The sequence below is a fragment of the Schistocerca gregaria genome, chromosome 1 (genome assembly GCF_023897955.1).
Source record: "Schistocerca gregaria isolate iqSchGreg1 chromosome 1, iqSchGreg1.2, whole genome shotgun sequence".
Lineage (NCBI taxonomy): Eukaryota > Metazoa > Arthropoda > Insecta > Orthoptera > Acrididae > Schistocerca > Schistocerca gregaria.
In genome coordinates this window covers 569,618,802-569,646,650 of record NC_064920.1, presented here as the reverse complement: position 1 = coordinate 569,646,650, position 27,849 = coordinate 569,618,802, and positions in this window count along the sequence as shown.

Genomic DNA, 27,849 nt, shown 5'->3' with positions numbered 1-27,849 from the left:
CATTTTACAAATGTAAATATTTATGCGAAAAGTTTCTGTAAAGATTAAGATTTAACAAAAATACGGCAAACGAAAGCAACAAAAGTGCTAAAATCTGGAGGTGAAAACAAATCTATAACTGTATCTTTCACGAGGTTAAAATTCTTTCCAACTTTATATGGTCCATATAAGTTATGTTGTGGTACAATCAAATAGATTATGATGCTAGTAACATTAAATGTCTAACTTATTATGAGACTTGGAGAAAACAATAGAGTAAACAGCATAAAATGAGTCTTGTGAGACTACGGGTAGGCAGTAGAGTAAACAATCTCTGAGATGCTGGTCACTCAGGAATCGGCAGCAATGAACAAGCAGAGGAGCTGAGCGGAGCACGTGCGACAGCTACATTTATTGAACCAGAAACTGTCCTAGCATTCACCAAGGAGATGGTTAAGTCAAAACTACGAAACTGGATTAGAAGACAGAATGTAAAAAATTGGACTATGATTAAAAAACAAAAACATGGAAAGCTAATGAGATGTTAATGTTGCCAAACCCATATTTTAAGAGAGGTTATGTAGTCCTGCGCTTCAACAAGAGACAAAGCTCATGGTAGGGTTAGAGACTGTCCATGGATACCTTAAGAAACACGCACTCACGATGGGTATAAAGAAAGAAGCCGCTGTGTTTTGGGTGTTTGGTGAGGATGATGAAAGCGCACCACAGCTAATCCTCGAACACGGAGCGCTGGAGATAGAAAGAAACAGAATATGTAGGTCGTCAAGTCCTGAAGAAATTATATCCATTAATCCTCTAGTAAAGAGCCTCGTACTACCCTTTAAGGCCCCTGGTTTGCTTTACCAGAACAAAAGAGAACGAAACTGTAAAGAAAATATTGTTTCAGTGCGGCCGTAGTGAGCTAGGACCGCTGTTGTTTTCACACACATTCAGTAAAATATCGTGAGTAGCTCTATGTTATACCTAGAAAAAATGAATGAGGAGGAATAAAACTTTGTCTTTTATATCAAACCATTACAAATGTCCCCAGTTTCAATAACGAGAATTGTTTTCTACAGATTCTAGTATCACATTTCCTTCTACAGATGTGTGTGTTGTCATAAAGTTACAACTATAATCTGTAGAAATAATGTTCTTCGATTTTCAGTAGTTAGAGGAATGTTTTGCAAAATTTAACTTTTGTACAGAACGATATGCACTTACTCGTAGCTACGGTCGCAGATTCGAATCCTGCCTCGGGCTTGGATGTGTGTGATGTCCTTGGATTAGTTAGGTTTAAGTAGTTCTACGTTCTAGGGGACTGATGACCACAGGTGTTAAGTCCCATAGTGCTCAGAGCCACTTACTCGTACGTATTATTTACATCAATTTACGTTCATCAATTTACGTCATCACGGAATCACCCCGTGTATACGTACATTTACAGACGCCTTCTCTTATAACTTTGACGCCCAGTAGTCTCGTTGGATGACGTTCCCAGACATGGGTTGCTATTCAAAGTACGATGTACTCATTCCCCTCTACAAGTCCTAGAAGTCTGTAACGGGAATTTCCGACCACTCTGTAAGTAGCATGTTGACCCGAACATTAGTGCAAGTGGTACTGGGTACAGCAGTCACTCGCATGAATTTTTGTTGCATATCACAGAGTGAACTCAGCCTCTGAAACGAGTAGTCCAGTTCGGACTATGTGCACACACAAATGTTTTTCATGTTCAACTTACATTTCCTGCTTCTTGAGGGCGTTTTTAGTCTCTTGTTGCAACTACAAAAATGCGTGTTTTTTTCACCAGACGCGTTTCGCTTTATTGAAGTAAAGCATCATCAATGGTGGTGTTTTATCGGCTGATTTCTATCTCACATCGGGAAATGCGGTTTGCTACCACCTCGACGTTTTTCTGTTTTTGACACTGATAATTTTCGTCTAATTTTTAGATGTCCTGCAGCACTATGCAATTCTTACACCAGACTTTTATGCACACCACCCTCAAGAATTATAAAGCAACTGTGGACACTGTGGCCACACAAATGAAGAATCACATTTCCTTCGCCGAAATCTAGATATGCGATACACGTCAGTGCCATTGATTGCTACTTGAAATGAATACAGTAGCTAGCCAGAACTGTTTAGTACGGAGTAAAGCCCAATAAAATCGAATTACAGTATTTAAGAAAAAAAGCTGAGAGAGATGTTGTCACCAAGTCATAGTTCATCACTAAACTGCCCATTTTACAGTATTAGTTCTAATCAGTGAATAATAAACCTAAGATCAAATGTCATTAAACTGTGTCACAGTTCTGATTAATCTGAAGTACACTATTATAGTATTAATAAACTGCTATTACTTCTATCAAAAATCGTTATTCAGTTGCTTTTAAGTCAAAATAAATGTGGACGACGTCCAGTTTCATTACGCTACTAACCATCCACAAGAAAGCCCACCGCAGCCTGAGACTACTAACCCAGCAGACATGGGACTACATCCTGCGACTGTTATGCATTCTTTCAGACAACGTTCAGACTCAAAATTCTTGAATGTCATACAGCCCACCTCATTTTCTGTATTCATTTACTACTCTTCCTCCAATACCCTTTACAGGCTGATAAAAGTCCTACACCTCTTCAAACATATGGTAAACTTTGTCAAGTTCTTTGATTGAAAAGCGACTCACAATACGTAACATGAAATCTGAGCTGACGCCGCGGCAGTATAACCATGTCCACTTGTCTTTCAACTCCATATTTTCCATACCGATTACAAACACAATTTTACGCACTTTACTCTCATATACCCATACCGCTTTCATTTTTCAAAAAGTGATATTTTAAGTAAACTTATTTCTGAAATGTTATAAATAATACCCTGTCCGATGAAGTTATCCGGATACCCTTACGAAATGCAGAATTGACCAGCCAGGTGCACCGATAAATACAAAAGGAGATGTCGAGTACAGTGGCCTAGTAGAGAGGCAGCAAAAGCAGAACAGGTGGGTCGGGATCGCTCGATAACTTCAAACGTGACTTAGCCATTGGATGATACCTGGGTAAAAACTCCATGAGAAGCATGAGTGACCTTCTAAAGCTGTCAAGTGGACTATTGGTGATGTGACAGCGAAGTGGAAACGTAAACGAACAAGATCAGCTAGACGAAGATCAGGAGGACCTCATGTACAGACACTCATGGGCGGTAAGCACTGAGGAGGGAGGACGTAATCGGCAGAAGCATGCACTGGTGAGTTCCAAAGTGTTGCTAGCCTTCGAGCTAGGGGCTGTGCTCAGTGACTTAAAAGGAGTGGGCTAAAATTGTCGACCGTCTCCTCATAAACCACACATTTCTGTGGTCAATGCTAAGCGACGCTTGAGGTGGCATAACGGTCGATGGCACTCAGCAGTGAATGAATGATTTGAAGTGATAGATCACGCTATAGCCAGGGGAAGTCCGGTGGATGGGTTACCTGGCATCACGTGCAGTGCCAACATTGAAGCACGGAAGGGGAAATATTATGGTATGGGGGTGTTCTTCGTGCTTAGGGTATGCTCCCCAAATTGCACTTAAGAAAAGGCTAAATACGGAAAAGTGTTGTAGCAGGATGCTGAAACTAAGGAAAGGGTGGAGCGGCTGAGGCGGCTTGGGTGGCAGTCTAAACACAATATATTTATTGTAAGCTGATAAATATAAAGTTTTAAAATTTGACGAATAAGAGAAATACTGGTACGTTTATTCCAGAATGATACCTAGATGTGAGCTCCGAATATATAGCGAACGTCCAGAGTTTAAAAACCGTATAATATGACCGTTACAATTGACTATGAACACACTTGTATTATGGCGTCACATCGCCTAATCAAATTTCTACAACAGTTAAGTTTACATGAGACCATAATGTTCACGATGATTATAAGTTACTTTCACGAAAACGGCATGTACACGGGCATACAACTTACAATCACACTCTACTCAGTTATCCACGTGATCCGATACATTTCAAACGGTAAATCCTCCCCATTATGAAGCGAAATATTTTTTTCTAATCTTCGGCTGAGGTTGACTTTTGCACAGTCACATACATTTGCCTTCAGGTAAAGAACAAAGAAAATAATGGGTAACTTAGGAATCAACAATTGCAATTGTATCTTGCCCAATTGTATCTTACCCAATTGTATCTTGCCCAATTGTATCTTAGCAACTCACTCGTTTCATCTCTTAGAGGCTACCGATTTCCAAATATGTATAAACGTGTATACCGTTAAAACAGACGCTTCAGCGAGTTTATCAAGGTAGCACCTTTACTAAATGTCTGCTCGAATGGCGTCGCTGATAGACCGATCTGTTTAGCCAGTGTCACCACATTACGTTACATGGGTTCTAGTATGGCATGTCCTTTTTATACATGCCCAACGACAGTAAATACGTGAGCTGAATCAGATTAAACTGCAGCACATTGCGGAAACCCTAATGCTTTAGCTTTACTAGAGTTTGGTACCTCCGCGAAACACAATTTTACAACATTCAGAACACAAGCTTCACAAAAGCTTTTACTTTACGCTTAATCCACAAACTGTAAACCAGTATTACTACGAAGCACCACTGGAGTACAGCCACTTCACGGTTTGACCAGAGAATAATCTCCCGCCAGGAGACGCAATGATATCGTGATCGCCTTAGCATATAACAAGCCATTCACGCCTCCAAAACCTGCAAGTGGGATCGGGCACCAACCACACACTGACGCGATAATCGCCACACGTCCGCCGAGCCCAGCCAGCACCTGTCACTCTTCAGTTCCTGCTTCGCGCTCGGTAGATAGACACATCACTCGCGGGCGATGTGCCATGACTCGCAGGAAGAAGTAGTACCGACCTCAAGTGGCGTGGCAACCACGGCACACTGTGAATTCGTTTTACAGAATGAAATTTTCTCTCTGCAGAGGAGTTCGCACTAATATGAAACTTCCTGGCAGACTAAAACTGTGTGCCGCACATGGACTCGAACTCAGGTCGTTTACCTTTTGCGGGCAAGTGCTCTACCACCTGAGGTACCCAAGCACGACTCACGTCCCGCCGTCACAGCTTTGCTTCCGCCAATACCTCGTCTCATGCCTTCCAAACTTCACAGACGCTATTCTGCGACGCTTGCACAACCAGCACTTCTGGAAGAAAGGATATTGCAGAGACATGGCTTAGCCACAGCCTGGGGGATGTTTCCTGCATGAAATTTTCACTATGCAGCGCAATGCCTTTGGGATGAGTTAGAACGTCGACTCACATTAGACCCCAGTGTCCAGCGTCACTACCTTCTCTCCAGTTAATCTCCACAGACATTCAGACACCTCACTGAACGTGCCCTCTGAACCGTTCAAGGCGCCATAAAGGCGATATTTTGAAGTCCACTTATAGGTGTCCGGATACATTTGATCAGATGGTGTAATTAATCCACTGCCAAGTGTATTAATTTAGTAAAATTAATACTTGTGACATTTGATCGAAAACACCTTACTCCCGCAAGAACGTATGAACTACGAAATAGTGAAGAAACATTTAATTGGATAGTTACTGTGTTATAAAGTGTCTGGGAGGGCTTTGAATTGTTTTTTAATACGAGTATTTTTGTCGTATACGTAATCAGATATTATTAAGGACCACATGCAGAGGTATTTTGTTACGCGTGCAAGTATTACAATCAGTTTTTCCTTCACTGTGCTTTCACATCATAATAAAGTGTGAATAACAGCTGCAAGCTGCATTTATTCGGTAAACGTCATTTAAGCCTCGGAAAAATTCATGCGTACTCTGTGGGAGTACCTCATTACTAATGGGACGATAATCTGTTATGATGTTACGGAAAAGTGACATTTATTTCCCGTAGCTTTTTATGGGGGCTGTCACAAATGATTAAATAATCCTGCACGAAAAAAGAAATACTCATCTATTATTAAAAGCTGTAAAACACCAAATTTTACTGACCATTAACAAAATTAAAAGCATTTAAAAAAGCTTGTGCCAATGAAAGCGCACAATATTTCACCACTTTCATTTTACATGCAGGTCCTGAAGTTCTCTCTCTGCGCTAAGTTGCTGTGTAAACTTACGCGTATCACTTTCATCCTTGGCGTTGGAAAACTTATAACTTACGTGTAAGTTAAGAAATTGACGTCTTTGAGTAAATAAGTTTCTCTCCAGAAGGAGCTGCAAGAAGCGGTATCGTTTAGCTATTTCAGGTTAGCTGAGGAGTTTTCTGACAGCACTTTCACGATTTCGGATGCCTTCCGCAATACTCTACATGTATACCGGGAGAGGTAGTACAGTGGTTAACGCATTGCACTCACATTCGGGAGAACGATGATTTAAGTTCGTCTTCGAACATCCTCATTTATTTTTTCCGTGGTTTCCCTAAAGCGCTCCAGCCAAATGCCTGGATGGTTCCTTTTAAAGAACACAGACAATTCCCTTCCCCCTCCTTGAAACAGTCCGATCCTTTGCACCGTCTGTAATAATCCGGTTGTCGACGGGGCGTCAAACCCTTCCTTTCTCTCTTTACACGAGTAGTGCGGAGAAATAATGACATCCACAAAAAAGCAGTATTAAAACAAAAAACAGACAAAATGTATTAGTTGTTGCTAGCTGACCTGAAAAAAATTTTCTGTCCAAACTTCCACATTTTTTTGTGATCGTTTTGCGAATTCGTTAAAAGCTATTGAAAGTGTGTAAACAATGTAAAAATCAGAAAAATGTAGTTTTGAGTGACAGTTGTAAGTACTAACGAATGTGGCCAGTGATAGTCAATTTGAAGAGGAATGAATTAAGGAGCACACAAATGGAAATTTTACATGTAGTGTTAATTCTGTCCGCACTGCAACGCTGAAAAACTGGATATGTGTGATGCGTCTGGAATGTGTTTCTTTTTCCAGAATTTAAGTTAGAATTTTAGTCTTCACAACGATTGATTTTCTTACATTAAATATAAGATCACAATCCTTCTCAAGATGTTCATTTACAATTAAATTTCGACTTCAAGATCGATGTTGAAGCAAACGATGGAAACAAAGAATTATTTTGTTTGCATTAGTTTTCTGTGACATCATGATTTCTTTCATTGCGATGCTTTATGGTAGACGATATTTTTTGTTGTTGTCTGTCACATAAACAAACAAAGCTGATAGTTTTCCGACACGGGAACAGGGAATATACAACTGACTACGCGATGGATTTTCAAGGTTAAAGACGCCAACAGTCAATTTCCTTATTGTCATCACGAATGCAAACCGCACTGAAAACTACAAGCGTTTAAAGTAGACTGGCATATCTGTCGGAGTAGTTGGGGTGCATAGTACCAAAACGTCTTTTCCTGTGTGCTTTAAGAGCTTTTACTTCCACGACGTTCCTCATCGGTTTCTATACAGCAAGCTGGATTCATTACAAAGGTGGTTGATTGACATTTCGCAACATTATGATCACCGATCCGACTTTCAGTTGGAGATCGTTAGGCGGTAATCAGGGCAATGCCAACGAATATAAAAATTGGGTTGTGTAGTTCACATCATCTTGCCAAGTAAGAGAATCTAACGATTTGTACACCATCAATTCGGCAGCAATTTAAGTCTTAATCTTGAAATATAGTTCGTCGAAATTTTTGTTTTTTCGCAATCAGTATAGCACTTATGAAAAACGAAACATGATTTTCGTAGTTTTGAGAAATGTTTGGGAACTATTTTCAGATGAGTTTGGACTGTTATTCGGTGAATTGGAAAAAAAAACGATGAATGTAGTGCTGCGAGCCAAAATGTCATTGGGAATTTTCCCATTGCCATAGCCCAGCAATTGTTTAGAACGTACTTGAGATCTGACTTTCTGCAACTGTACACGCATGATCATACTTTATTTGGATGCCTTGACAAGTTTCCACACAACGGATGACATGATTGGTTGATCGATTGACTGTTTTTCTGCTACGGTCGCAGGTTCGAATCCTGCCTCGGGCATGGATGTGTGTGATGTCCTTAGGTTGGTTAGGTATAAGTACTTCTCTGTCTAGGGGACTGAGGACCTATGATGTGAAGTCCCATAGTGCTCAGAGCCATTTGAACCATTTTTGATGGTTGGTTTTGGGGGACGGGATCAAACAGCGAGGTCATCGGCCCCATCGGATTAGGGAAGGATGGGGAAGGATGTAAGCCGTGCCCTTTCAAATCAATCTTCCCGGCACTTGCTTGATGAGATCTAAGGATAACACGGATACTTAAATCAGGATGGCCGGACGTGAGTTAGAGCCGTCGTCCTCCCGAATGCGAGTCCAGAGTGCTAACAACTGCGCAACCTTGTTCGATAACGGGTGACATGAAACAAGCATTAAAATTATCTGCTAGCGTTGTCCGTGGAATCACTGACGAAATCTGGTGAAAATCGGCTTCAATAGAATTATCGCACCACCAAACTGGTTTTGATTGTTTCGTAGATACTGCATCGTTTGGTCTCATGCCTCCAATCACTTTTTATGCACCACCAGACGTTCAACAGCAACTTTCATTTTGTACTGCTGCAAAACTTTTGCCATCACACAGATCTTTGACGGATTACACGTTGGAGTTTGATGGATTTGCATATTAATCAGCAACTTGAGTGCTCAATGAACTGTTCGCTCCTTCCAATTGCGTACCTTTGATTCCTGAAGCCGCAAGTCAAATTTAGTTTCATTCCGCGAGCGAACCGTTGCTAAGATAAATGCGATCGATAACGTTTTTCCAGTTTTTTTAGTTTTACCTGGAGCTTCCAAGAAGAAAACTCCTCCAATTCCATCGTTCGTGACTTTCACAAGAGTGTCGTACGCATACCTATATCCAACACAGGAACATTCTTTCAAATTGATTTTTCAATGCATCGCAATCATATTGTTTTTCTCGATTTAACCGTTGGTTAAACGCGTTGTGCATCGGACGATTGGTCGCTGTCCTGCCTAATTGTGGTAATATCTCCTTCTATGTAGTCATGCACATGTTCTCACTTAATATCAATGCCTCGTTGTCAATAGTGTCACTCAGTTGCAAATTTGGATGTGGAGTTCCATCACACATCTGATGCAAAATATCATCAGACATGTCATATTCGTATTTAGTCTACAAATCAATCGGTGTGAATGAGCACCATGTTGAGCTAATTATAAAAAAGTAATCGTATTTGATGAGGATTCGTCGGAAGCACAGTGTCTCTGAGGGTGTAATTCTAATGAATGCCATTCTCTTGCAACCGCAAACGTTGACAGGCTTCTCTAGATGTACCACAAAATTCACCATCAACAATTCGTAGATGTTAGGTCACTAACATTGACTAACAGCAGATGCAAATAAAAAAGTCGTCGTTCCTTGAATGAACTACATTAATGCGACCTAGTGCGTCGGTGAATAACTATGGCTGGATTTTCTTCCTTCCGTCGTAGAAATCGCTTTGATGATTCAGTCCAAGGTTAATATTTTGGCATTTCGGAGTGTAGCAGCGTTCATGCAAACTCGTCAGTCTGGTACACTTAAAAAAGAAAAAAATGTACGGTTCATGTATTGATGTCAGCGGTTGATGACATCGCTGAAATGTGTTTTCCGCAATGATGTACACTCTTTGACCGTTCTCCAGGTGTACGATCAACTGAACAACAGTATGATGTCTTTCATGAACGGCGAATGAAAGAATGCGCCAAATTAATTCTTTATTGGTAACATAGCGGCCCATGAGGTACTGAGTGACTTAATCATTAGAATTCTCCACACCAACTTTAGTCATAGGCATGTCACTTCCCTCAGTCACATACTTGCAGGTAATTTGATGGATTTCATGGAATGGCAAGAATCGACATCCGTTCTATAAATGTCTTAGAGAGTAATGTCGAATACTGAACAATACAAAGTTTACCAATGTCAATTACCTCTTGATTCACTCGTGTAATTGTTGATATTTCATTGTCGGCAGTCGATCTGCAATCGTCATTTCCGGTAGTTGAACCTGCTGCTAATTTCAGTGGACAACGCTTCGAAATTTTCCATCGACCAAACACACAGACGTGTTACTTAATGTTTCACAAGGGCGTGAATAACGTTCTTAGTAACAACCTGAGACGAGTCTGGGTCATGTTCGTCGAGATTTTCAGCTGATATCAGATCATCAATTTCATTCGGTCTTATCTTCTAAGTCAACCGACGGAGAATACGTGCGTGCGTGTGGCAATCAGAGTTTCTTCCACTGTACTGAGTACATCCAGCAATGCGTCTCGCTGAAAACACGATGCTTCACAATGAAATCCAGCAGCAATTTCAATTCTTGTTTGGACACTCTCGCAGAGATCTCACGGTGATCTATGTGTGGTTACCACCAGGGAATAATTCTGGTCGGATTTCTGTGCACTGGGCATTGTACGTGAAGGTGGTGAACAAATATCTGTGTACCGTTATGCCGAACAAATAAAGCGCCTTGAGCGTATTCACGCATATGTCGTGGACTTTCTCCGTGCATTTCCATCAGAGTTGATAACATAAGGAAGGTGAATATACTCCTCGGAACCAGTTTTTCCCGTTCAATGCGATGGCCGTCAATCGCTCACTTTCTACTTTGACGAACATATCGACGACCTATCGATGAGACAGATGCAGATATTTCATGATGTCATTGTCCTAATTTTCGCGAACCACATATTAATAATAGGTCATTGAACTGACTTTCTTTTTCGTTTCAGCGCTTGTGAATGAATTTTTCTTCTCAATGTAATGAATTTATCTCGTTACAGAAGAATGTGCTGCTCACCCGTAAGCGGTATGATCATCTTGTCAGAGACATGATAACCGTCTTTCCTCGACAAAAGATGATGGAATACAGCCATACATCACATGATCGGTGCGTGTCTGTACGCGCTGCAGCTGATCGTTCCCTAATAGCGCTGCTGAATAATCATGTTGCGTGGAAGTGTCGAAAGATGTGATGTTATGTGGAAGTGTCGTATGATGTGAAAGACGACTGCGTTGCAGTTACCTTGAAAGTGAACATGAAATAGTCCCGAATCAGATTTGCAGCGTCAGATGAAGTCGTGTTGAAGCCACTGTTGTTTTTTAGGATTTGTGCTAGGAACTGTGTGGAAGCTGTTCCTTTTCCAGAAACTAATGGGCGCAATGACTCTGGTGGTGGGACCAGTGGCACCAATCCGGCTTTACCATTGAAAAAACATAATCCAGGGGTTCTATTTCTGTACTTCAATGGCTTACCATATGGTCAGACAGCCAAGATCGATCGAGCATCAACAGATTGGCCTGCAGTACAGCCAACTGTAACGGAATGCAGCCTGATGGGTGCACAGTGCAACAATTTTTTCTCTACTTGCACGACTATTCTGATGCATTGTCGTGTGACTGGTTTTTGTTGACCGATGATGTCTCATTCGATGCCTATCATCTTCGATCTTTTCTCTTTCTTCTTGTGTACATCGTGAATGTGTTCGTGATAATCGAGCGACTTAAATTTCAATTTGCTGTTCGTATTGCTCGCCCGTTCTGTTAGATCGAAACTTCATTCGGTGTGTAGTACTGCGAGCTCTGTGACTGACATTTCCCGTCCTATTGGCGAGAGTGCCGCGTAATTAAATTGTGTTAATTCATTTCAGTTGTGCAGATTGCGACACAACGTCCGCCGCGATTAACCACAATTCAACTGAAAACGGACAGCTGATTCACTTCGCTGATACTGCATAACAGCTTGTCACTTAAAAACTCACAGTATTTCGTAGATAAATCTTGAGTAGATTAATTTCAATTATAAAACAGGTTGCGGACCTCTTTTTACCTGCAGAACATTGAAACTTCGTAAAAACTAACGTAACTTGCGTGCATGCTCGCATGTCGGAAGGAGAGCACCGCTCTTCTCAACAGCACAAGCAACCAGTCGCTGTGGCCGAGCAGTTCTAGCTGCTTCAGTCCGGAACCGCGTTGCTGCTGCAGTCGCAGGTTCGAATCCGGCCTCGGGCATGGACGTGTGTGAGGTACTCTCGTTAAGTTAGGATTCAGTAGTTCTAAGTCTAGGGGACTGATGACCTCAGATGTTAAGTCCCATATTGCTTAGAGCCATTTAAACCATTTTGAACGACATAAGCACTGCAGTACCGTATTTGTCCTACCAAACCAGGCAGCGACTTTCAATTAAAATTCCGCCGTCTTCCACCCTGAATAGGAATTTCATAATGTGTGTGCGATTACAGGATGCGAAGCATGAAGGACGGATAGCCAAACCTGTTTAGGTGACCGCTTGCATAATGTCCCGGTCTGGTACTAAGCTTCATCGTCATCATTCCTTTATACGATTGACGGTTATTGGTATCGCAATACATTTAATTTAATTCATAATGGCTGTAGTCATCGCAGTGCCTGTTCTTTTAGACAAGCATGCGTGTCCGAAAGAACATGGCAACATCCTTCTCAACGACACAGAACATACTTTATCATCAATGTAATTTCATTTTAATTCATGCAGAAATACGTTTTTCCATATTTTTTTTATTCAGATCCCATCCCGGAAGCATAATGAAAAAGAAAAAAAGATGAATCAACTAAATCTGTCGGTACTGTCGTCAGTTATGATTGAGATCATGTAAAAATTATGATTGCAGTTTGTGTGAATATTTCGGCTTTCTTTGGTAATCCTCCCGATTGTTTTTCCTAAGAGTTTTTTCCGGGACCATAATGAACAAAGCAAAAGAACACTTACGCATACTCCTTGGTCGAATCTTGAGTTATGATCATACATTCATACAAAAGTCCTGTAGAAAAAAGCACTATCAGGTTTTCCCGAATTTTCCAATTTCCCAGGCACTTTTTCCAGTTTTTCACGCAATAAAAATCTTATTCGGATTACTACGAAGATTTTTTAAGAAAAATCGCCAAATCGGTCCCGTCGTTTAGAACTGATGTTTTCCAGGGAACAGTAGTAAATTTTTATTGATGTGGAGTAGATAGATTGTCATACTCAACCGAGAAATTCAGCTTTTGGATTGCGTATTGCTTTCATGGAACTCTAATGATGAAATAAAATTATGATAGTCACTTGAATTGTTTACCTTGCTCTGAGACAAAAACTGGTCCATACATCATGAAATGTACTTATATCCATGGGATAATGGGTTTCGAGATACGTAAAACCCATTGCGCAGTGATGTTGCTGTGCAGGCTAAACTGTGGACAGATATAATTTTGCCTCGCTGAGTGGCCGCGCGGTTTGAGGCGTCATGCCATGGATGCATGGCACCTCCCGCCGGAGGTTCGAGTCCTCCCTCGGGCATGGGTGTGGATGTTGTTCATAGCTTAAGTTAGTTTAAGTACTGTGTAAGTCTAGGGTCCGATGACCTAACAAGTTTGGTCCCCTAGGAATTCACACACATTTCAACATTGGAACAGATATAATTTGCACTGTGGTGACAAAAGTTATGCTATAGCGAAATCCTCATACATAGATGGCGGTAGCATCGTGCATAAAAGGTATAAAACGGCAGTTCATTGACGGAACTGTCATTTGCGCCCAGGTGATTCGTGAGAAGAGGTTTCCGACGTGCTTTTTCCCGAATGACGAGAATTAAAAGCCTTTGAATTCGGAATGGTAGTTATACTTAGGTTTTTATGTTGGTAACGCCCCGTAGCGCTCTATATCAAAATCACTGGCTGTGCTGTGGGCAGTCCTTGGCTGGTTGGCATTGTTGTAATATTCGCCATTGCAGTGTTGGGGAGCTGGATATGAACACCGCGTAGCTTTGCGCAGTTGCAGGTGGGCCGCCAGCAGTGGTGGATGTGGGGAGAGAAATGGCGGAGATGAGCAGATGATCTGGACGTGTGTCCATCAGAGACAGTAAATTTGTAAGACTAGATGTCATGAACTGCTACATATATTATGACTTTCGATCACTATTAAGTTAAATACACTCCTGGAAATTGAAATAAGAACACCGTGAATTCATTGTCCCAGGAAGGGGAAACTTTATTGACACATTCCTTGGGTCAGATACATCACATGATCACACTGACAGAACCACAGGCACATAGACACAGGCAACAGAGCATGCACAATGTCGGCACTAGTACAGTGTATATCCACCTTTCGCAGCAATGCAAGCTGCTATTCTCCCATGGAGACGATCGTAGAGATGCTAGATGTAGTCCTGTGGAACGGCTTGCCATGCCATTTCCACCTGGCGCCTCAGTTAGACCAGCGTTCGTGCTGGACGTGCACACCGCGTGAGACGACGCTTCATCCAGTCCCAAACATGCTCAACGGGGGACAGATCCGGAGATCTTGCTGGCCAGGGTAGTTGACTTACACCTTCTAGAGCACGTTGGGTGGCACGGGATACATGCGGACGTGCATTGTCCTGTTGGAACAGCAAGTTCCCTTGCCGGTCTAGGAATGGTAGAACGATGGGTTCGATGACGGTTTGGATGTACCGTGCACTATTCAGTGTTCCCTCGACGATCACCAGAGGTTTACGGCCAGTGTAGGAGAACGCTCCCCACCCCATGATGCCGGGTGTTGGCCCTGTGTGCCTCGGTCGTATGCAGTCCTGATTGTGGCGCTCACCTGCATGGCGCCAAACACGCATACGACCATCATTGGCACCAAGGCAGAAGCGACTCTCATCGCTGAAGACGACACTTCCCATTCGTCCCTCCATTCACGCCTGTTGCGACACCACTGGAGGCGGGCTGCACGATGTTGGGGCGTGAGCGGAAGACGGCCTAACGGTGTGCGGGGCCGTAGCCCAGCTTCATGGAGACGGTTGCGAATGGTCCTCGCCGATAACCCAGGAGCAACAGTGTCCCTAATCTGCTGGGAAGTGGCGGTGCGGTCTCCTACGGCACTGCGTACGATCCTACGGTCTTGGCGTGCATCCGTGCGTCGCTGCGGTCCGGTCCCAGGTCGACGGGCACGTGCACCTTCCGCCGACCACTGGCGACAACATCGATGTACTGTGGAGACCTCACGCCCCACGTGTTGAGCTATTCGGCGGTACGTCCACCCGGCCTCCCGCATGCCCACTATACGCACTCGCTCAAAGTCCGTCAACTGCACATACGGTTCACGTCCACGCTGTCGCGGCATGCTACCAGTGTTAAAGACTGCGATGGAGCTCTGTATGCCACGGCAAACTGGCTGACACTGACGGCGGCGGTGCACAAATGCTGTGCAGCTAGCGCCATTCGACGGCCAACACCGCGGTTCCTGGTGTGTCCTCTGTGCCGTGCGTGTGATCATTGCTTGTACAGCCCTCTCGCAGTGTTCGGAGCAAGTATGGTGGGTCTGACACACCGGTGTCAATGTGTTCTTTTTTCTATTTCCAGGATTGTACATTGTTTGTTCTCTATCAAAATCTTTCATTTGCTAACAATAACTATCAGCAGTTAATGCCTTCAATAGTTTGAAACTTTTATTTAGCTGGCAGTATTGGCGCTCGCTATATTGCAGTAGTTCGAGTGACGAAGTTTTTGTGAGGTAAGTGATTCGTGAAAGGTATAGGTTATTGTTAGTCAGGGACATTTTTTTTGTAGGGATCACTGAAAGTCAGATTGCGTTGCGCTAAAAATATTGTGTGTCACTTTAGTGAATGTCTGAGTACGTTCATTTTGCTCAGCTGTTTGAAAATCAAATAACATAAGTTGTTTATCAGCAAAGTAATTGATTAATTTTTCTAAGGGGACGTTACATACTTACAGTTCGAGATAGACTTATTGGGCATTGCATTTCGAGATCTATAGGGAATTCATTATTCCGAAATTCGCAGTATCTCGGAATAATGAATTTCAAGCATTGCTTCTCGCTACGGACAATATAGTGGCAGACGGCATTCACTTAATGACTGTGGCAGCCGCGTTTCGAGAGAGGTTTCAGTGCTAACAGACGAGCAACAACACGTGATATAATTGCAGAACTAAGCACGGGACCTACGACGAAAGTATCCGTTAGGACAGTGAGGCGAAATCTGACATTAATGCCCCATACCAGTAATGTGCGCGTGGGGCACACAGTACTCGTTAAAGCCAGTACTGTGGTAAGTGAGCGGGGTTCACCCTATGAGAAAGGATTTTTGTATTGTTATCGACCGCGTGTGCCTGAATGGTGGAAAATCAGACTTACACCCACTCTGTAATGACAATGATCCGTCAAGCAAGTCCGAAATGCAACTACACGTCAGGATGGACCAAAAGCAACACTGAAGAGACTAACAATTTAATAATACCGTCGCCAGCCTAATTAGGCATTAACTAACTGTCTTCCCTGTACAAGTTGATGTATATTCATGCAAAACAACACGTAGTGACATTGCATAATATAGTAGAATTTCAGAACCAGAAAACCTATTGAACTGATAGTTTCATGTTCTGTACTGATATGGAAAACCATGAATACATAACACTACACTATAATGTATACTACAAAACTTTATACTGTCAATTAATCTGATTAAAATCGGGCATAGGTTATCCTAGAAATTGCGCTTTCTTGTCACATACAAAATGTCAATTTTACAGCTACATCTACATCTACGTTCATACTCCGCAAGCCACCCAGGGGTGTTTGGCGGAGGGCACTTTACGTGCCACTGTCATTACCTCCCTTCTCTGTTCCAGTCGCGTATGGTTCGCGGGAAGAACGACTGTCTGAAAGCCTCCGTGCGCGCTCGAATCTCTCTAATTTTACATTCGTGATCTCCACGGGAGGTATAAGTAGGGGGAAGCAGTATATTCGATACCTCATCCAGAAACGCACTCTCTCGAAACCTGGAGAGCAAGCTACACCGCGATGCAGAGCGCCTCTCTTGCAAAGTCTGCCACTTGAGTTTGCTAAACATCTCCGTAACGCTATCACGGTTACCAAATAACCCTGTGGCGAAACGCGCCGCCCTTCTTTGGATCTTCTCTATCTCCTCCGTAACCCGATCTGGTACGGATCCCACACTGATGAGCAATACTCAAGTATAGGTCGAACGAGTGTTTTGTAAGCCACCTCCTTTGTTGATGGACTACATTTTCTATGGACTCTCCCAATGAATCTCAACCTGGTACCCACCTTACCAACAATTAATTTTATATGATCATTCCTTTTCAAATCGTTCCGCACGCATACTCCCAGATATTTAACAGAAGTAACTGCTACCAGTGTTTGTTCCGCTATCATATAATCATACAATAAAGGCTCCTTCTTTCTATGTATTCGCAATACATTACATTTGTCTATGTTAAGGGTCAGTTGTCACTCCCTACACCAAGTGCCTATCCGCTGCAGATCTTCCTGCATTTCGCTACAATTTTCTAATGCTGCAACTTCTCTGTATACTACAGCATCATCCGCGAAAAGCCGCATGGAATTTCCGACACTATCTACTAGGTCATTTATATATATTTTGATAAAGATAAAACACTGATCAATTTTGACTTTTATATTGACTTTAACTTTTGCTGGTCAAACCAATTTAGAACACTTTAGAATTCAAATGAATAAAAAAAGGGGAGGACCCTGAAATTGTTATGATCACTGTATTAAAAAAAAATTGATTACTGAAATTATTATGCGTTCAAGATTTCCAATATATGAGTTACTACTCTTTTTATCTTATTTACTACTCATTTAAATACCTTTATATCTGTCTCGAATTAATAAACTTCATCACTATATCAATATTAAAGTTATCTTTCGTTAGACCTTAGTTATTCGTATACTGGTTCATTAGCAAAACATTCTCTAAACACCATTCTAACATTGCTAGGTCTGCAAGTAATTATTATTAACACAACATTTAATTTTTCATTTCGGTACACTCGGATTGCACAACATTTGGAAAGGACCCTGTCTAGGTTAGTTGTAAGGATAATTAAATGATGGGAAAGTTTTGGTAAAATATAGGTTATTATTGAACAGTTCAGTCTATGGTCCATACGAATACAGTACTAGAAGTTTCAACCTGCTTGTATCTTTGCGGCGGTTGCCGGGCGGCGAGATGGCGAGGCACAGAGCACACATACAACCACAGCTATGGCTCTTGACGTATCGGCTCTTTAATTCTTCATAGCGTCGCAATACTTTTCCATGTAGTGCCCATGGAATTTTGCCATGCTGTGTGGGCTTTGGAACGGGGTACCCGAGGCTCAGTGAAACTACGTCTTCGAGGAGAGCCTCCTCGCTCCAGAAGGTGTTGCTCAAACCAGTGCCAGACTCCAACTACTACTGCTGAGCCCGTCGTGCCGTGCAGCGCCCGCGTGCATTTTCCCGCGCCCTCCTGCCATCCACCTTTTACCGCTCCCTGACAGGCCGGGCATTCACCCGAGGTTTTCCATTCTACATATCCTAACACATTGCCTACGTATGGACCAGACGCACAGTTACAATTTTAAACCTCTTACAACATTCTCAACATTTGTTACATTTCAATTCTATTACAATATTGCTTGAGATTTGACATAGACATTAATATTCACATTGAAACTTGTTTACAGTTTTCTTAACACAATGAGATGAAACAAAAAAGAAATGAAATCAGAACATTAGTTACACAAGTTTATCGAAAACTCAGAAGAAAAAAAATTACTTATTTGTACAATAGTACAGCGTTGTTACTGTTACAGACCGACGCTAATGCTGTTGCTAACAGCGAGACAGCGCCTGCAGTGTCTCTTCTGGTCTCGTGACCGTATCGACTGCACGCTAAACGACTGAAAAACCGTGGCCTGCTGAGATGGTAAGACCTGATGGTGGGGTTCGAGGCTGACGCAGTCGCCACGAAGATATGGACCTAAGTTAACAACAAGGCACTGTGCAAACTCATAGTGGCTCCATAAAGGTGTAACCTATGTTTACATGGGAATTACTGGCTCCTCTGTTAAAACTGAACCGATCATTGACTGGAAATGGTTAAGTCGACTACATGGAGACCATTTTCAGTCGTTCGTGGACAACCATGCGGTTGGTTTAAAGATCATTCTGGACAATTCGAGTGAATGATTTGGCCACTCAGATCGCTCGACGTGAGTTCCACAGAAGATTTATGTGACATAATTATGAGGTCAGTTGATGCACAACATCCGGCACTGGCAACTCTTTCGCAGTTATGGACTACTATAGAAATGACATGGCTCAGCATATCTGCAGGTAAATTCCGACGACTTTCTGACTCCATGCCACGTCGAGTTGCTGTGCTACGTCGGGCAAAAAGAGGTCCAAAACGATATTAGAAGTTATCACATGACTTTTGCCACCTCAGTGTATATGACACTAACACCACTGTTACGTGGGCCCCATACAGTCGCGTGAGCTGAGATCTTGGCTATAATGAATGTGATGCTGCGTTCAGTACATTTGGTACAACGTGTTAGAGTCATACGGAGGCAGAATGGTAGCGCAAAATTATTTGGATGATGTTATATGTGAACAGGTATTTGACATATTTCATTTCGGACATAGTCGCCCGAGTGGAATAAAAGCGCTACTGTCACGTGGTTTGACGGCTCAGAAGGAAGCACTACGAGCGAAGAAACATTAAATGAGATTTTGTGATCGCTCGACACCGTGCCATGCCCCACCGCTATGATTAACCAGCAAGCACATTGCTGTTCCGAGTGCACTCTTTCTGTTTATCTTCGTAGGAGTCGGTGAGATGACGAAGTACCGCCGGGACGCACGGGGCAGGCGGTCATCTGACAGTCGTACAAACGATTAGAGTATCCGGTGAACTGCCGAGGAAATCGTAGCTTCTCGCATGATATACGATTAGGGTACAATAAGTAATGCAACATATTTTTTCTCCGCAAATTTCGGTTTAAAAACGCAGGAATGCTGCCGGACATAGTGCAATATCGTCTCTTTAGTCACTATAGTTTTGTGAAGTGCCGACAGGTGGCGGCGTTATATGTAATCTTTAAAACAGCGTCTGTAACGGAGGTGCGTGCCAAGCGGAGAGCTGTCATTGGATTAGTTTTGGTAGAAAACTAGAGCATCGCACATATTCTTAGCGCGTTGCCGAATGTCTGTGGAGAGATGACGGTAGACAAAAGCACGGTGAGTCGTCTGGCGAGGCTTCTGTCATTATCACAAGGTTGCCCAAACCAGTCGGGTTTCCCGCACGCTGGCCGGCCGCACACAGCTGTGATCTCTGCAGTACCGGAGTATAGTGACACTCTCATTCGATATGATCTATGGATTAAAATCAAACTCCCCGCTGCACAACTGGACATCCCCGTTGACAGTGCTTACAAGCTCGCTCGACCACCAGTTGGGGGTACTCAAAGGTTTGTGTCCGCTGGGTTGCTCGCCGCGTAACAGACAACTTTGAAGAGCAACGAAGGATCATCCGTGCGGAATTTGCGATGCGTTACGATGCTTAGCGTGACAGTTTTTCGTCGAACATTGTAACAGACAATGGACAACGATTTCATCGCTTCAAACCGCAATCAAAACGGCAAATCTATGGAGTGGCACCGTACCTTCTCTCTTTCGCAGCAAAGTTAAAAGCCACACTGTCAGCTGGTACAGTCATGGTCAGGGTCTCTGGGGCTCTGAAACGTTTTTTTTTTTTCATTGTCTTACCCCATGGTGCAGCAATCAATTCGGAAATGTATTGTGCTACCCTCAGGAAATTGAAGAAATGAGTTCGGCGTCTCCATGATAACGCAAGGCCTCACACAAATCTGCGCACCCGAGAGGGTCCACAAAACTTCATTGGACTATTCTCCTATATTCAACTTACAGCTCAGATCTTGCACCTTCCCACTTTCGTCTGTCTGGCGCAACGAAGGATGCACTCCGCGTCAGGCAGTACGTGAATGATGGGGAGGCTATTGATGCAACAAGACATTGGACCAGTAGGGTAACACTGAACGGGCATACACGCCCTCCCAGTACGGTGGCGTAAGGCCATCGCACTGAACGGAGATTATGTTGCAAAACTACAACACGCCGTAAAGTTAAAACGAGCAGGGGTGCCTTCGGACGGAATCATTCTCTTGGCCTCACACTGCCAGTCTGACGAAGAACCGTACAGCCCGGATTGTTCACCGTGTGATTTAAAATCTTTGTCGACGTGAAGCAAGCATGCCTGGACGTCGGACTCAGACGATAAATTGCAAGAGAGAGTAAGATTGTGCATCTATCATCAGACGACTGTGCGCTACGAACCAATTATTTTTCTCTGAGAGCAGTTAGGTTTTATTCAGGATCCCAATACACCAAATTCTTCCTCACTGTTTTAGCTACAAAACCCTATTTTTCAACACAGCCTCCGTTCAGTTCGGCGGCCTTATACCACCTTAATAGGAGGCCCTATATCCTCAAGTATCATCACTCTACTGCGAACGTCCTGCTGCATTAATAACCTCTCCATCACCCACGTTTTGCTTCCCACGGAGTGCATCCTTCATCGGGGGCGCTCCAGACCCTCGTCCGGCCATCCTAATTCAGGTTTTCCGTGATTTCCCTAAATGGCTTCAGGCGAATATCGGGATGATTCCTTTGAAGGACGCGACGGTTTTCCTTCCCCATCCTTCCCTAGTCCGATGGGACCGAGGACCTCGCTGTTTGGTCCTCTCCCCTGAGTCAACCAACCAACTTTAATTGGGCCATACAAAAATAAGTCGGAAGGTGCGAGGTATGAGCTGTAGGGAGAGTGAAAAAGGACAAGTCTAATGAAGTTTTGTGAGCTCCTCTCAAATTTGTGCACTTGTGTGAGGTCTTGTGTTATCACAGAGAAGGAGAAGTTAATTGGCATTTTTATGGCGACGAACACGCTGAAGTCATTTCACAATACATAATACACTTCAGAGCTGATCGTCGCACCATGAGGCAGGAAATCAAACAGAAAAATGCCATCAAAGTTCCAGAGGATCGTCTCCATCAATTTACCCGCCGAATGTGCGGCTCTCAACTTCATCTTCAGAGAAGAGATGGTGTACCGCCACTCCATGGATTGATGTCTCTTCGCCACTCCATGGATTGCTGTTTCTTTTTCCGTTAGAAGCTAAGAACCCATGTTTCATCGCCTATTGCAAAAATCGATCAAAAATTGTCTCCATCCGCCTCGAAACGCGCAAGCAATTCCGCTAGGATGGTCCTTCGTTGCTCCTTTTGTTCTTTTGCTAGGTGGCAGACAACCCAGCTGGCACACACATCTGAGTACCCAACTGGTTGACAGAGACGTCCAGTTGCGCTGCAGGCTGTTCGATTGCGATCTGTCGATTACCTGCACGTTCCAACATTGTAGGAGTCGCAGCTTTGTGTGGCCGGCCACCACGCGAGAGATCGGAAAGGTATATGCGAACTTGTTGGAATGATAACAAGCGCCTTCCCCAAAGACTCACTGCGCTTTTTGGTCACTACGAGATTTTCCCCACATTTTCTGCAAGCGTCTTTACATATCTGTGATGCTCTGGTTTTCAGTCAAAGGAATTCAATGACAGCTCGCTACACATGCTGCAGTGGGAATATTCCACAATATCCCACAAAAACACTTACATTCTTTTAGCCGAACTGGACGAGAAAAAAAAGTGTTGCGTTACTGATTAACGACCCTCGTAATACACGATGGCTCCCCACACTACTATGACAGGCGTAATAATGCTGCGCCGCCACCAAAATATCTGAAGAACAAACATCAACTTTTCATGTCTGCATGCAGTCAAACATAACTGAATGAGTTTCTAGTGTTAGATTAATGTCATTTAGTTTTGGTATTTGTGCTATGCTTCCGTGTTCCCTGGGAGACTTGTCGTTATTCAAAGATTGCTTTTCAAATAATTGATTGTTTCCTGTAGTTTCTCAAGAGGTGGCTGACCTGAATCGGGACTGGAGTGAGGCTTTCCAAAACAAAGGAAGCTTAGCGTTGCCGAAAAGAGTGATTGAACATTTAGTTCCTAACAACAGTTGTCGGTCCTGATATGATGCACCATCCCTAGCGTCTGATGTAAGGACAATTAAACACCATAATATTTGTATTGTGGTCGGACGTTAATATATGAAGAAAAACGGGCCTTCAGGTGTTTGAATGTGATGTTTCTCTTGCACGCGTGCGAAGTTTCCAAAAATTACTATGCTGATAAACCCTTAGTGAAGCATCAAATTGACATCTAAGCAAGACATTCCTTATAAGGATCGTCCTGTAACTGATGTACTGCTTGCGGAAAAAGTGGTGAGCATCCAATATACAGTGTGTTACAAAAAGGTACGGCCAAACTTTCAGGAAACATTCCTCACACACAAATAAAGAAAATATGTTATGTGGACATGTGTCCGGAAACGCTTACTTTCCATGTTAGAGCTCATTTTATTTCTTCTCTTCAAATCATATTAATCGTGGAATGGAAACACACAGCAACTGAACGTACCAGCGTGACTTCAAACACTTTGTTACAGGAAATGTTCAAAATGTCCTCCGTTAGCGAGGATACATGCATCCACCCTACGTCGCATGGAATTCCTGATGCGCTGATGCAGCCCTGGAGAATGGCGTATTGTATCACAGCCGTCCACAATACGAGCACGGAGAGCCTCTACATTTGGTACCGGGATTGCGTAGACAAGAGCTTTCAATTGCCCCCATAAATGAAAGTCAACATGGTTGAGGTCAGGAGAGCGTGGAGGCCATGGAAATGATCACCGAATCTGTTGTTAAGAAGCGTGCGAACACTTCGACTGAAATGTGCAGGAGCTCCATCGTGCATGAATCACATGTTGTGTCGTACTTGTAAAGGCACATGTTCTAGCAGCACAGGTAGAGTATGCCGTATGAAACCATGATAACGTGCTCCATTGAGCATAGGTGGAAGAACATGGGGTCCAATCAAGACATCACCAACAGTGAGTGCCCAAACGTTGACAGAAAATCTGTGTTGATGGCGTGATTGCACAATTGCGTGCGGATTCTCGTCATCCCACACATGTTGATTGTCAAAATTTAAAATTTGATCACTTTGGAATGAAGCCTCATGCTTAAAGAGAACATTTGCACTGATATGAGGATTGACACATTTTTGGATGAACCATTCGCAGAAGTGTACCCGTGGAGGCCAATCAGCTGCTGATAGCGCCAGCACACGCTGTACATGGTACGGAAACAACTGGTTCTCCCGTAGCACTCTCCATACAGTGATATGGCTAACGTGTCCTTGTACAGCAGCAACTTCCCTGACGCTGACATTAGGCTTATTGTTAACTGCACGAGGAATTGCCTCGTCCATTGCAGGTGTCCTCGTCGTTCTAGGTCTTCCCCAGTCGCGAGTAATAGGCAGGAATGTTCCGTGCTTCCTAAGACGCCGATCAATAGCTTCGAACGTCTTCCTGTCGGGACACCTTCGTTCTGGAAATCCGTCTCGATACAAACGTACCGCTCCACGGCTATTGCCCCGTGCTAATCCATACATCAAGTGTGCGTCTGCCAACTCCGCATTTGTAAACGTTGCACTGACTGCAAAACCACGCTCATGATGAACACCAACCTGTTTATGCCACTTAGTGATGTGCTTGAAGCTAGTACTGTAGAGCAGCGAAGGCATGTCAACACAAGCACCGAAGTCAACATTAACTTCCTTCAATTGGGCCAACAGGCGGTGAATCGAGGAAGTACAGTACATACTGACGAAACTAAAATGAGCACTATGTCAACAACACGAATATAAGTATCCTACACATCCAATCTAAAGGCAGAAAACTGTCACACTCTAAATACACAAACACCAAGAAAACAACCTGAATCTGTCTTAAATGTCACAAATGACGACATTTACAATGGTATCATCTCTGTTTCCAGCAGTAGCCTACTTTATTAACTCTATGTACATCAACTAACAGCATAAATTGTATATCTACATGCATATTTTTAAAGCTTTAACCAATGTATTAACCGAACCTTTAACCAGTTATTAAGGTAACAGGTATACTCCTAAGAACCCCGCTTTGGAAATGTTTGTTCTCATGCAGTCACTCCTTCCACTCTCTGTATCTTAATACCTCTCTCTCCTTCTCTCTCCATCTGTCATTATTTCTCTCATTCTCTATCCCCTCCTCCTCCTACCTTCCCCGTAACTGCTCCTTCTCTTCTTCCACCTTCATCCATTCATCCCTGTCTCTGAATACCAGATTAAATTGTTATTTATGTAATATTTTACCACTGTTAGCAAGATAATTATTGTTCTTAAAATTTGCAATATACCACCTAATTATATATACGAGTATGAACTGTGAGCTATATTAACTTGACCGAATCGGGTTTGTATACCGCCTGAAACATTTATTCCAAAGCATGTGTTCTGCAAATGAGCAAATATCTGCACAGTACTTTAAAACTCATTCCGAAATGATAATGTTATGATATTTGCTTTTGTACTTCGAGGTAATGTTTCTCTTTTATTATATGTTCCTTGCACCTAACGGTTCCAGACATCATCTTTCTTTATAAAATCTGACACTTCCGTGTAACGTGTTACGACAAAGAAAGGAACCTGAGGCCACTAGAGGTATTCTATTTTACCTATTTTTAACGTTACATATCCCGCTAGTTTTTAGACGAAAACCTCCTAAACCATGTTCTGAAATAGTGAAACATCACCTTAGAAAAATTTGTGAATTACTGTGCTGATAAATCCCCTTACGTTATCTGATCTATAAACAGCAGAGCAAAACGGAACGTACTCAGACATTTTTACTAATTCTGATCATCACTAAACTGACACACAATATTTTTAGCGCAATCTGACTTTCAATAATCCATACAAAAGAATGGCCCTGACTAACAATAACCTATACTTTTCATGAATCACTTACCTGACAAAAATCTTCATTACTTAAACTGCTGCAATACAGCGAGCGCCAATACTGCCAGCTAAATAAAAGATTCTAACTACTGAAGTCACTAACTACTGATAGGCATAGTTAGCAAATGAAAAATTTTGACAGAGAACAAACAATTTATTTACCTTAATAGTGTTCAAAAGTCATAATATATATAACAGTTCATGACATCCAGTCTTACATATTTACTGTCTCTAATGGACACACGTCCAGATCATCCACTCTCAAAACTACATCATCTCTCTCCCCACATCCACCACTGCTGGCGACTCACCTCCAACTACGCAGCGCTACGCGCTGTTCACGTCAAACTGCCCAACACTACAATAGCGACTATTCCAACAATGCCAACCAGTCACAGACTTCACACAGCACAGTCAATGATTTTCATGTAGAGCACTACGTGGCGCTACCAACATAAAAACCTAAACAGCCTACTTACAATAGTGCTTTTGTTTCCCTCTTAGACAGTGTCGCAAATGATTCAGAAATCGTAACACAACACATACATATTTGATACTAACACATGTAAATCTCCGTGTGATGTGGCCGAGCCATTCTAGGCGCTTCAGTCAGGAACCGAGCGACCGCTAAGGTCGCAGGTTCCAATCCTCCATCGGGCACGGATGTGTATGATGTCATTAGGTTAGTTAGGTAGTAGTAGTTCTAAGTTACAGGGGTCTGATGACCTCAGATGTTGTCCCATAGTGCTCAGAGCCATTTGAACCATTTGAATACGTAAATCCACCTGATGATGGAGGTTTAAACCTTCGAAACACAACGTTGATATAAATAAGCAGCGACCGGTAGCAATAAACTTGGCGTTTCATTCTATTTCTTGAATGTTGTTGCCCACAGACCCTTGCCTCGCAAATGTTGCGTCATATTGTAAAACGTTTTCCTATCGTTCCAGATTTAGCGTTTTCTTAAGTGGAATAAGTGTACCACGTAGTAACCACGTGAAACAGCCACAACGCCATATGCTCCGGTCCTCAGTCTTTGCACTGCACATGAGATCTGCTACCGTTCTCTAGGTATTCCTCAAACATAAACCCTTCCATCAGATTGACAGAGTGTATAGCGTGATTTACCACCTCAAACCACTGGTTTCCAGTCATTCAGTGTCCAATTATGTCGGTATTTCATATCAACTCAAGCGTCGCGTGACATTGAGTACAGAAACGTATGGCTTATGACAAATTGCTCGACCATTGTACCACATCCTTTTTAATTCTCTACGTATAGTCATTGTAGTAGCTAGACCGCGTGTATCACTTTGTAAGTTGCTGATTCGGAGCGTTTTTTTTACAAAACTCGTCTGAAATCCACGTCGGTCACTGTCTCCCAGTATATGGGATACGCATGGTCATGGTTTTGGTGTGGTTGTTCCTTCAAGTTTCCACTTCATAATCACATTAACGGTCGACTTTGGAAGCTTCGGGTGGGCCGCAATGTCTGTGATCTATTTACTACTCAAGTAACATCCCTCAACTACTACATCTTCGAAGACATTGAGCTGTCGCAGCCAACCCGTTCTGCTATTATCGCCTCTCTGCTGACCACACGACTTACTCCACCTCCTTTTATGCTGGGGTGTTCCCCTGTTGTGACATCTAGTTGTTAATTCTCCACAGTATAGGGGTGTCCGGAGCATTTTGATCGGTTAGTGTATGTGGGTTTCGAGGTAGCGACGCTAGTGAAGGAATACAGAAGTCTGCTGTTTGGAACTCCCTCGCTGCTTATTCAATTGGAGCAATTCCTAGTCTCCTAATGAGAAGGCTCCAAATTTCCGCCCTCGTTCGTACTGCTCCATGAGGTGCTCTAATTTAGCTTTGCAGATCTTTCCTCTATTGCCTTGGCAGATGCATTTAATTGATTTTAAGGCACGGCACGTATTTGGTATCCTGGCCACTGTGACTAAAGCAGGAACTGTGTCGCAGTGTCCTGTTCACCGATGAACAATGTTTAGCGTGGAACTGATACTCGCCGTCTGTTGGGAGCCCTGCCAGTTAACGA